The sequence below is a fragment of the Neodiprion lecontei genome, chromosome 1 (assembly GCF_021901455.1).
Source record: "Neodiprion lecontei isolate iyNeoLeco1 chromosome 1, iyNeoLeco1.1, whole genome shotgun sequence".
NCBI classification, from domain to species: domain Eukaryota; kingdom Metazoa; phylum Arthropoda; class Insecta; order Hymenoptera; family Diprionidae; genus Neodiprion; species Neodiprion lecontei.
The window spans coordinates 26,488,825-26,501,356 of record NC_060260.1 but is presented as its reverse complement, the minus strand read 5'-3'; the positions used below and the strand labels follow the sequence as shown (position 1 = coordinate 26,501,356).

The 12,532-nt window shown below is 39.7% G+C and overlaps 1 protein-coding gene across 5 annotated transcripts in view; it reads right to left on the bottom strand.

Annotated features, from left to right (window-relative positions):
• The window catches only part of LOC107221926 (octopamine receptor Oamb), a 120,388-nt gene that overhangs the window by 37,364 nt on the left and 70,492 nt on the right, over positions 1–12,532 (bottom strand). For 4 of the 5 annotated variants that reach the window (XM_046731398.1, XM_046731414.1, XM_046731394.1 and 1 more), the window contains exon 2: positions 5,896–5,979. The exons of the other annotated variant lie outside the window; for it this stretch is intronic. The gene's annotated coding sequence lies outside the window, so the exon portion shown is untranslated. The remainder of the gene's footprint in view (positions 1–5,895; positions 5,980–12,532) is intronic. 5 annotated transcript variants of the gene reach the window in all.

Sequence of the window (12,532 nt, the reverse complement as noted above, 5' to 3'; positions counted from 1 at the left end):
ATAAGCGCCTCGTTTCGCGGCTATTCACCGCGCTTCTGTGTGCGGAAGGTCGTCGAGAGGCAAAGTAATGTCTGAATTTTCCTCTTGGGGAGAATTTGTTAAAAATTTTTTGCTTTATTTTCTGTATCATTCATGATTGAATTTTTGACACTTAGATTTTAGGGTGCGGTTGAAAGTTTTGGATGCTCAAAATTCATATTCACCGTTACGTCGAATTTTCAACGATATTAATGAATTGGCGAAAAATTTACCTACGGTTTTTAAAAAGACGACGCAATTCATATTATTCAGAGAATTATAACCGTATGGAATTTTGACAATGCGGAGTGTTCACTTTGTAAAAAAATGATTACAATTCGACTTCGTTATACGTAGTTCGTCGGAATTTACATCATCCGGGAGTGCAATAAACTCGTAGTTTAATTTGAAGTGAAATAATTATATATAATGATTTGAAAAGCAAAATAGATACAAATCGAAGGAACACGAGGAACCAACTGCAGGCACTGCGCATTTAACGATTAACTCTGACAAGGGTAAGCTAGCTTTGATCTTTTCATTGAATTCCGTCTAATAAATCACGCGCAATTTAATTCCTTGTGAAATATCGTTAGAATTTCAAATTACTAAGTCTTTTCATCGGTGTATCTTACTTTGAGAGAGTCTCTCGAGTCTGAGTGTTAGCACCGAATATCTGAAGCCATTATTTTGCACCAGGTAATTGTAAATTCCTGAAATGCTAATTTCTATCTCTCTCTCTCTCTCTCTCTCTCGTCTTTCAACGATGAAATTTTGGAAAAATGAGAATCTCTTGCGGTTTCGTTGCGACGTTGTGCAACCAAAAACGTAGGAACAATATCAACAGGTGAATGAATATCCGTTTAACTAGCGGCTGCCATGTATAACTTTTTCACCTGATTTCTCTTCACTTTTCGACGTTCGGAAAGGCTGACAATAAACCTTGATGTCGCAGAGAGATCGCGAGAGCAGGAAAAGAGAACGAACATCAGGTGTTTCGTGTATCCGAGATAAACGAAGTGCAGCCGCTATCGAATCTTTCTTAAAGCAGCGTGATTTCTTTGATGATTGGATCCCACGTACCTCAGCTGAGACCAAGCAAGTCTGCCAGCGTCATTGTCTTTGGAACAAAAGGCCCTATCGTAGATGCACCTGCTCTAGTTGAAGTTCTTTGTCTAGCTATTGACGGGGACCTCTTTGCGGCTACCTGGACGGAATTTTTTCGTAATACATGCAACGAATTTTTCATCATCTTTCATTATTTTATTTATTTATTTTTTTAAATAAAACCAAGTATAATCGATACGAAAATGGCTAAATTATGTCAGGGTTTGAAGAGGTTTGATTGACAAGAAATCGATACTATTTATTAATTGTGTTACTAGGAAGTCCGAAATTGAGTGTTTATCATATTTCCGTACTCCGAAACTGAGTGGATGTTTTTTTTTAAATCTATAAAAATAGCTGGAGTAATGACGAAAAGATTGTACGTCGATACTTCATATTGGAAAATTGCTTCATAATGGTTGAAAGTCTAGTAGATTTGCTCAATTTCGTTCTACGATCGCTCGTTTTATTCGGAAAAGTATCATTTTTTTCGCATTTCAGTTCACTCTGTGTATGTATGAAAAAAAATCGTGGAAACCGTCACTTGGATAATCTCTGACCAAAAAAAGATACTGGATTAATTTTGGAAATTGGTTAGACCGTTGGAATGATACAGCGTATCAAATTGCTGAATTTCTAGATGTCTCAGACTTCTGCACCATGAATATTTGAACTTTTTTAGAAAATATTTGACCAGATAATTTCTCAATGAACAAAATTTTCCTCTTTTGAATTTGGAAATCGGATGCACCGTTGTAACAATATACAATAGGTCACGGTATTAATTCGCAGATGCAGAGAAATTCACGTGATTGAATTGGACTTGGGACGTAATTGGAATTGGAGTACTTAAAAAAAACAAAAATGTCTCGATGAAATATTTACTCCAAGAAGTGTCACTAATCAGACTTTTAAGATTCAATTCCCGATTTCTATACAACGTTGAGGCAATATTCTCAGATAAATTTGACTCGATTGTTCACACTCACAGCTTTTGTGCATTAGTTTTCCAACCCCACACTTTTAATTTACTTACTTATTTACTTCATGTTGTAAAATCAAGCGACGAAAGATTTTTTGTTCTGTGTTTTATACCTCAAATGCAGAAGCCAGTTTTACGTCACACTTTTCGCCGAGTGTAGTTTCCGACATAATTTGGGCTTTGAGTTTCTACGGAGGCAGCCGCTTTCTTATTGTCGGAAGTTGGGGGCGCGGAAAATGATACTGAACAGTGAAGTTGGCGAGGAAGCCTTAACAATACTTGAGTGACGTAAGCGAGTTCACTGGACTGTACTAAGAATGAGAAACTCCAACTTTGTGCGGCATAACGATTCACGGACGTGATCAGAAACGGCAGATTTTTCGCGACTCCACGACTCGCAACCTCTATTAAAATTTATCCCAAAAACCTGCACGCCTTGATTTCTGTGCCAAAAGGTCGTTCCTCTCAAAATTTTATCCTGACCGAAACGTGACGGCCGATTCCTTGAAATTGCTCCCAGTTTTGCGTCACGAAAAGTGAACACACCCTGCAGCGAATTTTGCAACCGAAATACTTACAGACACAATTTACAGTTAGTCTGGCTTTGAACATTATGATTTGACGTCAAAGTTTGAATCTGCATCTGAGAAATTCCGTGAAAACCAGAGTCTTTCTGTATGATGCACAATTTAAAAATTCCGGTCATTATTTCACCTAAAAATTTTTCAACGAAAGGTATAATTTCTGCATCAAATGTTCGATGAAGATTTTTTTCGTTTAAAAAAAGTTATCTCGCGAAAAATCACTTGTACGTGTGTGCGTCATGTATCGAAGGAAATGAAGACGAGAATATAAATTTATCAGCCAAAAAACATCAATATTACTCAGAGAGTTGTTGAATATCAATTTAAATATTGTGTTTTTAATAAATGAATAGTAACTTGGATCGGACGATCGGTTTTTCTTTTCACATTTCTTAATGTCATTCCTTTTGTGATTCACGACACGTTGCTTCAAATAACACACGTATTTCGGTAAACCTGAAATTCAAATTGAATAGTGATACAAAGCTTATATCAGATCCATTATCGAATAATCAGATAAACGCGCTGCCAGCGGTATTTATAATGCGCACGCGCCCGTTTCACAGGTGATAAAATAGATCTCACGGTCCGACGTACAGCGTATAACGTGAAATATATACGCCCTTTGTATCAACCAGCGCGTTTTAAATTTTGAATGGCAAGTCAGCAGAGTCTGTGAACATATATTCGCATATCTGCATGCCAAGCCGTCGAGTTTCGCGTGATACCCGTGTGTTCATAATCCTTGACCAGAATAACGTGTGCATAACAAAAACCTTCGCGTTATTAACGCCGCACACTGACGCGAACTGCTTTTCCAGCATAAATACAGTGCCTTCTAATGAAGCTGCAGGGAGGGAAAAAGAGGGAAAAAGAGAGATAGAATTAAAGGATGGCCAGAGAGGAGGGCGAGATTTAGCGAGGAGAAAACAGGCAACGCTCCGACGGCTTCTGCTCTTCGTTTCCTTTATTTTTTCATTTTTTTTTTTTACACCCAAAATTCAGCTTTTTTTCCTCACCCGCTTTTTCTTGTTCATCCCGTTTCGTTTTGTCCCGCACGTATAACAGTCTATAACCTACAGCTTGGACGGCTGTGCGCCAGAGGGTGAATGTTGACGAGTTTTCTCGGTATCCCAGCGCTTTATTTTCATCTCCCGGCTACTGTGATTGCGGAGATTTGAATTATCGCGAATTATGTTTGTACTCTCGTGTTCTGTAGAATGTATAAATACGCGTCAACCCTCAGTTAGATTCCTCAATCAAGCATCAAGCCAGATGAATCACGTATTACTAACGCCAATTAGCCGCTAAGCGATCTGACAGTTTTCGAATCAAAGATGAATCTTTCGTATAGACTGGTGTAAGATTCGTCAAAAATTATTATCCATATTATTAAATTTTCTATCCTTTCCTCTTGTCCCACAGTACTTGGAATCGATAATTCAAATTTGCACTGCTTTTGTCATTGTAATTGTGAGAATGCCGAAAAAATGATTTTTGGGGAAAAGTGTATTTATATTTTTTCCATACGATATTTAATTCGATGCGAATTAGACTTGGGTGACGATCTTCGAGTGGAACACACGCACATGCATACCATACCGTATAATATTATCTTATACCGACAATTATACAAGACTCCAAGATGTTCGCGGTTCGTGCGAATAGGGATGTGGAATCAGGATGTAGATCTCAGGCAGCTGTAGGCATTCATACGACGGCACGGAGAAGGACCCGTTTCATTTTCCTTAATTTTAACCCCTCAGGAATCGCGCAATTTGAAGGACAATTATCGTTCCGTGGGGTTGAATTCGCATGAGGCCAAGATTCGGCCGAATTGGAAGCGATATTATCACACGATGCGATAATCAGCACGTGGAGATAACGCGAAATTTAATTATAATTATGTATAACAGGTAATAGCAGTAACGAAAGATCGACAAAATGATTATTTGAACTTTGACTTCATAGGGTCGTTAGAATTCGTCGAAATTTGGTTATGTTTTTATTCCAACTTGGGATCGAAACTTTCAACCAATTATTTTTACTGTCGCAAAATTTTTTTCTTCATACAGACAGTGAACTCTACCGGCTGAAAATTTGCAAAGGTAGATTTTTACGTGTTTTGACGGCAAATCTCTGACTTTGAGAACAAAACGCAATAACATTCGAATTAACGACACTCGCAGGCTCTGAGATTATATTCACAGTCCAAGCTATTTGTCGAGTAACTTAAAGCGCCCATGAAAACGGAATTGAAACAAGTTATACGTGAAACGTCACTGCAAAAAAGGCCGTTTGAATAATATGCAAAGTCACAATGTGCCGCTGCCGTCTTCTTGAACACCGTTGTGAAATGACGTTGTTAAATTGCAGATGAAGCTAAAAACGGCTTCGCCCTTATCCCAGTTCACACCTAATTCTGTTGCGCGATTCGTCTTCGCTACGCGTAAACGCGAAGAGTACAACATATTTTGAACAAATTAATCACACATGAAAAATTTGAAATTTTTTTTACAGAGTAAAAAAAAAATAAAAAATGGAAGGATCCTAGAAAAATAGAACTTGATTTTATACATATTATTTCCTGCAGTTGAGCGAATGGAAAAGTTTCAGCATTCTAAATCGCGGAAATTAACTTATTCTCTTGCCATCTCACTTTGCGAAGTAGTGTAGTTGTATTTGCAATTTTAATGTTGTTCCAAGTTGAAAACCAGACGTCGAGCGAACGGCACTTAAGCTCTCTGTCTGATGTAATTCATGCGCTACTTATCCTGTGAATCCATACGACTTTGGCTCAGTCAAATACTCTAACTCTGATAACTTGGAGCAAATGGCAGGGAAAGGAAAGTAACCGCGATACACAAATCTGGGGTACAAAAATGATGAAAACACTTTTCAGCTCAGGGTGTATTAGTGCCAAGTGTTTCTACCCACATTTACACAGCTTTCAAGTTTTCAATACGCGTAGGGTTAATTGAAAAAAGGGCCGTCTGCCTGAAATACATTCATGCAGAATACAGTAGCGGCGCGTCGTAATCGCTGCAGGTAACGTTGACACAATTGCTTTGTATACCGGGGAACGAGGGAATCTATGCAGTTGACGTGCACGCACAATGCTGAAAATTAACTCGAGCACATCGAGCTTTCATGTAATGGAAATTAATTAAACGAGTACATGATCAGAATGACGTGTATAAATACCTTGTGTTTTATTTGTCCACTTTGACGCAGCCTTCTGAACCGAAACTGCTGCTAAATTTCAATCATTGGCGTGCATTGCGAGTTCTGGAAACAGAAAAAAATACAATTCAAAAAAATAACGCTTTGCAGTTGACGCACGTCTAATTTTGATGTATAATTGATGAAATTTCGGGTTTTGTTTTAATTATCGTAACTTGTTATTTTCAGTCCTATGTATTCTACTCAGATGCGGAGAACAGCGCAACATTGAAATGTCTTAACAGGTGGAAGTCGTAATATTCGTACTCGTTAATTCAGTGCCGGGGTGCTTACATTTGATTATCCCCAGAGTGTTGCAGGACTTTGAATAATACCTTGAAATGAAAATTGCCTGTTTTCGCACCTCGCGTAATTCCGTCTTCATTGAATTGACGACTGGTATCTGAGCAGCATGCGTACTAAATTATTCTAAGAAACACGAGGCTGAACAATTCGTAAAAGTGTTCAGAATTACTTTGCAGCAGGGTCAATATATAATTCAAATGTATAAAAGGTACCATAATTTTCTCGGGTTATCTTGGGAAAAAAACAGTAGACTTTACGGTGTATTGTTTAGAATTATTCAACCGTCAGGAATCTAGATGAAGTTAGAACTGTGACGAGAGTTAACGTTGGGAAATTATTCTTCTGGAAGTTTGCAGACACCCTAGGCAAGCAGGTATATATTTGCAATATAACCACCGAGAGATGGGAGGAGAGAATTAATTCCCATCGCTAGTTGTGTAATCGTCACCGGTTAAAGTATGTTCCAACATCTTGCAGGCCAACGGCAAAGTCGGCTTGGCTTGTTCATTCGTCGAGAGCTTTCAAGGCTCCGAGCTTCTCGCGGCGTGACGTCAAACCTTCGATTTTTCAAGCCGAGAGTCGTAATGCAAGTATTCCAAGCGAGGATCACGCTGGACTGGCGAAAATTCGTCATCGTACAAGTGACTTCGTTTATTCGTCGGCTCTTTGTTTCACCGAAAAAGCTGGTGGGACTGAAATTAGAAAGCCGGCTTATCACGGAATTACCGCTGCCCTCTCTTTCGCCTTCTCGACAGCTTTTCTCCCGCAACGTTGTCTATTGATGGAAAGAAGGGTCCGTCTCGAAATGTCCTTTGTTTTCTTGCTAATCCTTCGAGTCGCCTTCATCGACGGCAAACGACTTATAGAATTTGTGGAAAGAGACTCGAGAAAATTAGTCCGAGAGAAGGATCCAATTCCAAGCGTAACAAAACGTGAATACAGTGAGGAAAAAAAAAAAAAGAAAGGAGACGAAGAAGAGAAAAAATTAGAAGAAAGAAAAGAATCTCGCTCGATTATATAAGCATGAAAGATTGTCGTTACATAAATTTACATCGTAATAAGTAATTTAAGTAATAAGTGAAAATTTTTTTCAGTGTAGCAAAAGCATTGCAGACTTCGCAAATTGTATGAAATTGGTAGCTGCAACCTAGGAGAAAATTACGTTGTTCCGGTATTGAAATTTCGAAAGCGGGGACTTGATTTTTGATTAAATCTTTAAAGATGCGTTTGTAGCTGTCGTATATTCTTTCTTCGTTCCTTTACTTTACTTTTTATTCGATACGTGCTCTGATTGAACACTGAGAAAGGAATTCTTTATTGCTAAAACTGAACCCCCAGAAGGTATGAATGAAACAAAGAGAAGAAAAGAAAAAGTTCATTCCGACTTCAATTTTAGAAGCTCAATCGCGCGAAGTGTTTCTTTTTTATTTGAAGAGGAATTTTTTGCCAGTCCAGGCGCAACAATTTCTTTTAAGAATTCGAATAGGTATTGTCTCCACCCGAATACGCTCTCCTTTTGTACTCACGATTTTCAAGCTCTTGTTCATTTTTAATATTACACAGATCGGGTCCATTCGGTATAATATTTCGACTGTAAAGCCATTGCAAAATTAACTGAAACACCACTAATCAACGTGAAGGATATTGGATTAAATGCATTTGTGAACGATCCTGTTTTCGTTACCGCATAATATTTGGGGAGTTAAATGTATGTAAATGAAAAACATGAAACGGGCAAAAATAGAAGGAAGCAGAATAAATATTAAATTCGCTCGTGATTACCCAAATATAATATTCCATTCGTTTACGTCAAACAAGCTGTATTATACTGCGGTTGACAATTTTCGAAAATACAAAATACAAAACACAAAAAAGAAAAAAATACCTATTCGTGTTCTGGAAATAACGGATGAAACATTTGTACATAACTGCTCGTTGATTGTCCACTCAATTTCTGGGATAACGCATATCGACTTCACCGATGTACACATACATACCCTGGGGCAAAACATTCGACCACAATATCCATCGTCGAACGCTGCATGTACTGCAGCCAAGTGTAATGCATGCGTCCATAGATCGCGGTGGAAATTTTGCGAATAAAGCGATAGCGATTGATTCGCAGCCCCATTCGCTTGTTTCCCTCCGTGGATAAAAAATGAAAAACGCTTCCGCATGAAAGCAGCGAAGGTATAAAAAAAAAAAAAAAACGAAATGTTCATTTCGTTATTTGTGTGCGGGGATTCCAGACTTTCCCTTCGTCTGGTAGTAAGTCGAGTAAAAAATGTTGAATCAATTTTACGACTCGTTTCCCAGCCGCACCTCGAGCGCTTGTTATTTCTGTGAAATTTTGTTCGAGTGACATTTTGAGTAGGCGAGAGAAACGAATTAGCGAGACATCCGGTTGAGTCGTTGAGGCGATTGTGTTGGAACGTGATAGAACGAGATTCCCTCGGAAAGGAGAGGAAGAATGAAGAAATTGAGGAGGAGAAAATTCAGACGGGCGTCAGACGCACCGAGTGAACTGTGCCAGACACTCCTTGAGTGATGGACACTCGCCTTACCTCTTAGCGAAAAACCCCCGGCGAGTTAAGAACGCCAAGATCGGTACTCGCCGAAAGCAAGTCAGCCCTTTCGAAGTGCGTGAATTATTCATTCATGTGTATTGGCAACTGTAATATATACATTTCCGAATCCCAAGCTTGTATTTACATTTTTGTTCCACTAGCATGACAGTGAATTAATGAAACCGATCCCCCCCATTTTCATTTCACCCTTATCCTCGTTATTCATACATCGGATCTCTGCTTCAACGTTTTATCGTTTTTCCTGTAGTTGTAATATCCTTTCAATAATTTCTGCTCGGAAGGATTTTGGCCCGGGATCGATTTTGAGATTGGAAAAATACAAACGGCTGCAGTATTCGATTCTGGTCTTCATCCGAGGCCGATTTAGTCCAAACGATTCACTTATCTCAAAAAGACTTAGCTCCGAGAATCGAGTCAGCGTTTTCGCGGCATTTATCTCTACCCGCAACAATGCCGCGATATTTAAGGTACAATGGAGAAACGGGATGCTGCGGGATGAATCGCGGGGTAAACACAAGGGATACAATACAAGACGTAAAACGTCTGCGTGACGGAAACACAATAGATAAACCTCCACTAAACCGCGACGAGCGATGATTGAGCTAGAGCGGTGAATCTCTGGTGTGGAAAAATGGACTGGCAACGAATTAAACAGCCTGTTGACTTTCCGCCGGTACAGTTGAAATGAAAGAATATGAAAGTAGGTACAGAAATCGCAATTGTTCAGACCGCTCAAAGGCGCATCGAATTTTGACTGTTCGCGGCTTTGTTCATTTAATCGTCCCACTGCTAATATCCTCGAGCACTTGTGAGTAGTTTGAGTAATCGGATGGCTGTACACGTGTTCGTAACTTGCAAATTGGCCATTAAATTGTGCCCCTGAGCTCAACTTGAGCCAGCTCAAAGTCTACGGGTATGGAACAAGACTCGAGAAAACAAAACACGACAGCTGCTGTGTCTGAAGAACTTTCCACGTTACAAATTTCATTGAAGACCCCGTCGAGAGATTCAGCCGACTTTAAGCAACTACTAAAGAAATATGAGTATGACGTAGGAACGGTGCAACGCGTCGCGTGGTGACGAAAGATCCTCAAAAAACAGACAGTTACGACGCGTTTTTTTAACGGCGAACAAAAGTCGCAGTATTGATTCGGTCGAAATACGCATCGCTAACGACGTGCAAAAAAAAAAAAAAAAAAAACCTTGTCACATTCGAGTCGAGTCGAACGGAATCGGGTACCTAAATCAAAAAGAGAAAAAAACTGTACCGCGCTTCAAAATATGCGCACTGATGGAGGGGAAATTCTATTATTCCGAAAGTATGGGATAGGTCTTTTCGCAGTCCTCTCGACATGGTTGTTCTTCCATGACATCCGGTTGAACTGATTAATTGAGGACAGCTGTAGTTGGTAACGCGTTTAATGGGAATGCTCCTGAAATGAATTTCTTTCATTCCTTCGACGTCGCGTTCAAATTTCATTTGGATAATATCATTCGCACGTCACGAACATTATTAAATCAATTTCGAAGCTGAACGGGTATTCAAAGTACTTGCTTTCTTTTTTTATTCCTTTCTCGTTTTTCCGCCTGCCAAGTTGAAACTGTTCTTACACAGGTTGCGGTACGTGGTTTGTACAATTTAAACTTGCAATTTAAGCTGCAAGCGTGACTAGGTGCACGAAAGGTTAGACTACAACTGAAGGTAATTTAGTTTACTTTTTTTACCGACGCAAACTAATTCCGCGTTTGTCTCTCATACATTGAGTGTCCGTCATTTGGGCCAGTTTTTTAAGTGTCTCCAATATGCTCACGATAGTAGAGAAAAATGTGCTTGGTTTGTGGTACGTTATTCAAAATCTGCGGCAATTAGTCGAGGGCGTAATCCTCGGCCTCGAATGTGAACTTTCATGATCCAAGTGGTTGGAGCTCGTCATCGTGGTATTTTACAATTTCATCGCACAATCGACCATTCGTCGACATTATGTAAACGGGAAAATCAAAGGCGTTATCTAAAGACAAACGTAATATTTTTGAGTCAACACTCAAAACGAATGCGCCAAGTGATATCGACATAATAATGTCAGAACTCTTTGTCAGAGAAGAAATTGCTATGTGAGGAATTCGTTTACATAGTTAACAGAATAATGTTTTAGGTATGCAATTATAATTCTGTTCAAAAGACTGCTGTGTATACGTTCAGGTATGATAGAAAAAAAAAGGTAAAGATCTGAGATCAAAGGGTAGGTATACAAAAATATCCGTACTCAGGAAGAATATCCATGGTAAGATAATAAGCGGTTGATACTTAAATTTATGCAGAGGTACATAAGTACGTCGCATGATCTGAAAATCGTGGTGAATATCAAATCCGGAGGATTTTCGCGTGCCGGGTGGGTGCGAACGGGTAATTTGATCGTCGTTATTCAATCTTGCGATAAAATTCACCTCCGTTAGGAGGCATAGAAGATAGTGTCTTAAAGCCTCATAGTCACACGTCTGTAACGATGGTATAAAGAAACAAGAGTTCCCACAGTTGGGACAGAGTTGAAATTACCAACATAGAAGTACGCTACATCAGAAGAAGTTTCACTGTTTCCCGACATAGGTAGAGAAAAGCCAAGTTTTCTCCCTGCCCTGGAATAACGTGCGGCAAGGAAAGCCGTTTACGACAATACGTCCCTAAATTGGTAAAGGGAATGAGAATGCAGTCGTGAACCACCCCGAGGACCTGCTCGGAGTACGAATAGCGTATAGCCGCGGATCCGAGGCCCAGAAATTAAGTTATGGACTCCAAGAGACGCCCGGCTTGTTAAGAACGACCCCGGCGACAACAACGCCATTAGGTTCGCCAAAACTTAATTTGCCCAACGCTTAATTGCCCTAATCAGGTCCAAAGGTACACCTTTCATTCGATGATAAAGCTCGGACCTAACGAGCTATCGGTCAGGCCTGCGGAGTATCACGTGTCACGTGTCGGTGGTTCGATGTAACTTGACCGAATTCACGTTGCCAATATAACCGGCTATTGAATGTAGCCACACGTAGCGAATGGTCACGTACCGACAAAAACCGCGTGATCAATTTTAGGATTTCTTGCGTATACGCTGACTGCTGTTATAAATCCCCTCTCTGGATTCGTTCCTCGAAATGAAACCGAATGTATGGTCACTCGAGTCGATTCACAGATATTTGAAATATTTTCAAGTTACGTCAAACTAATTGATTCGAGAATCACTTCGAGTGATTTAAGGTAATTCAACATTTCAGTTTTGGGATCACGAAACAATGACAATGATTATCACGATAGCGGCATGAATGATAACAATGATGATCGTAAATTTAATCAACAAGAGTCTGATACTCGTTGAGTTCCACGAACATATGCGGTAAACTTATAATTGAGAGGATGCAGGGATGCGTTACCACGTGCATATAATCGAGAGCTATCCACCACGCGAAACTCGGATTAGCTTCGGTGCTCATAGCGATCAATTGAATACACCGCCGTACTTTTAATCACTGGGCAACAAATTAGTGCGTTACGCAGCCATGTTCATATGTGTATCGAAAATCAATTATTGTTAGGCCAATCAAGAACGGTAATTCTGGATCACCGTGTGATTCTGATCCTCTGCATCGTTGACAGTAGCAGACTTGATGAAAGGATATGCGAAACGGACCAACGCGCAAATCATGAAACGAGTGAGACTCTTTTTTAACTGTAA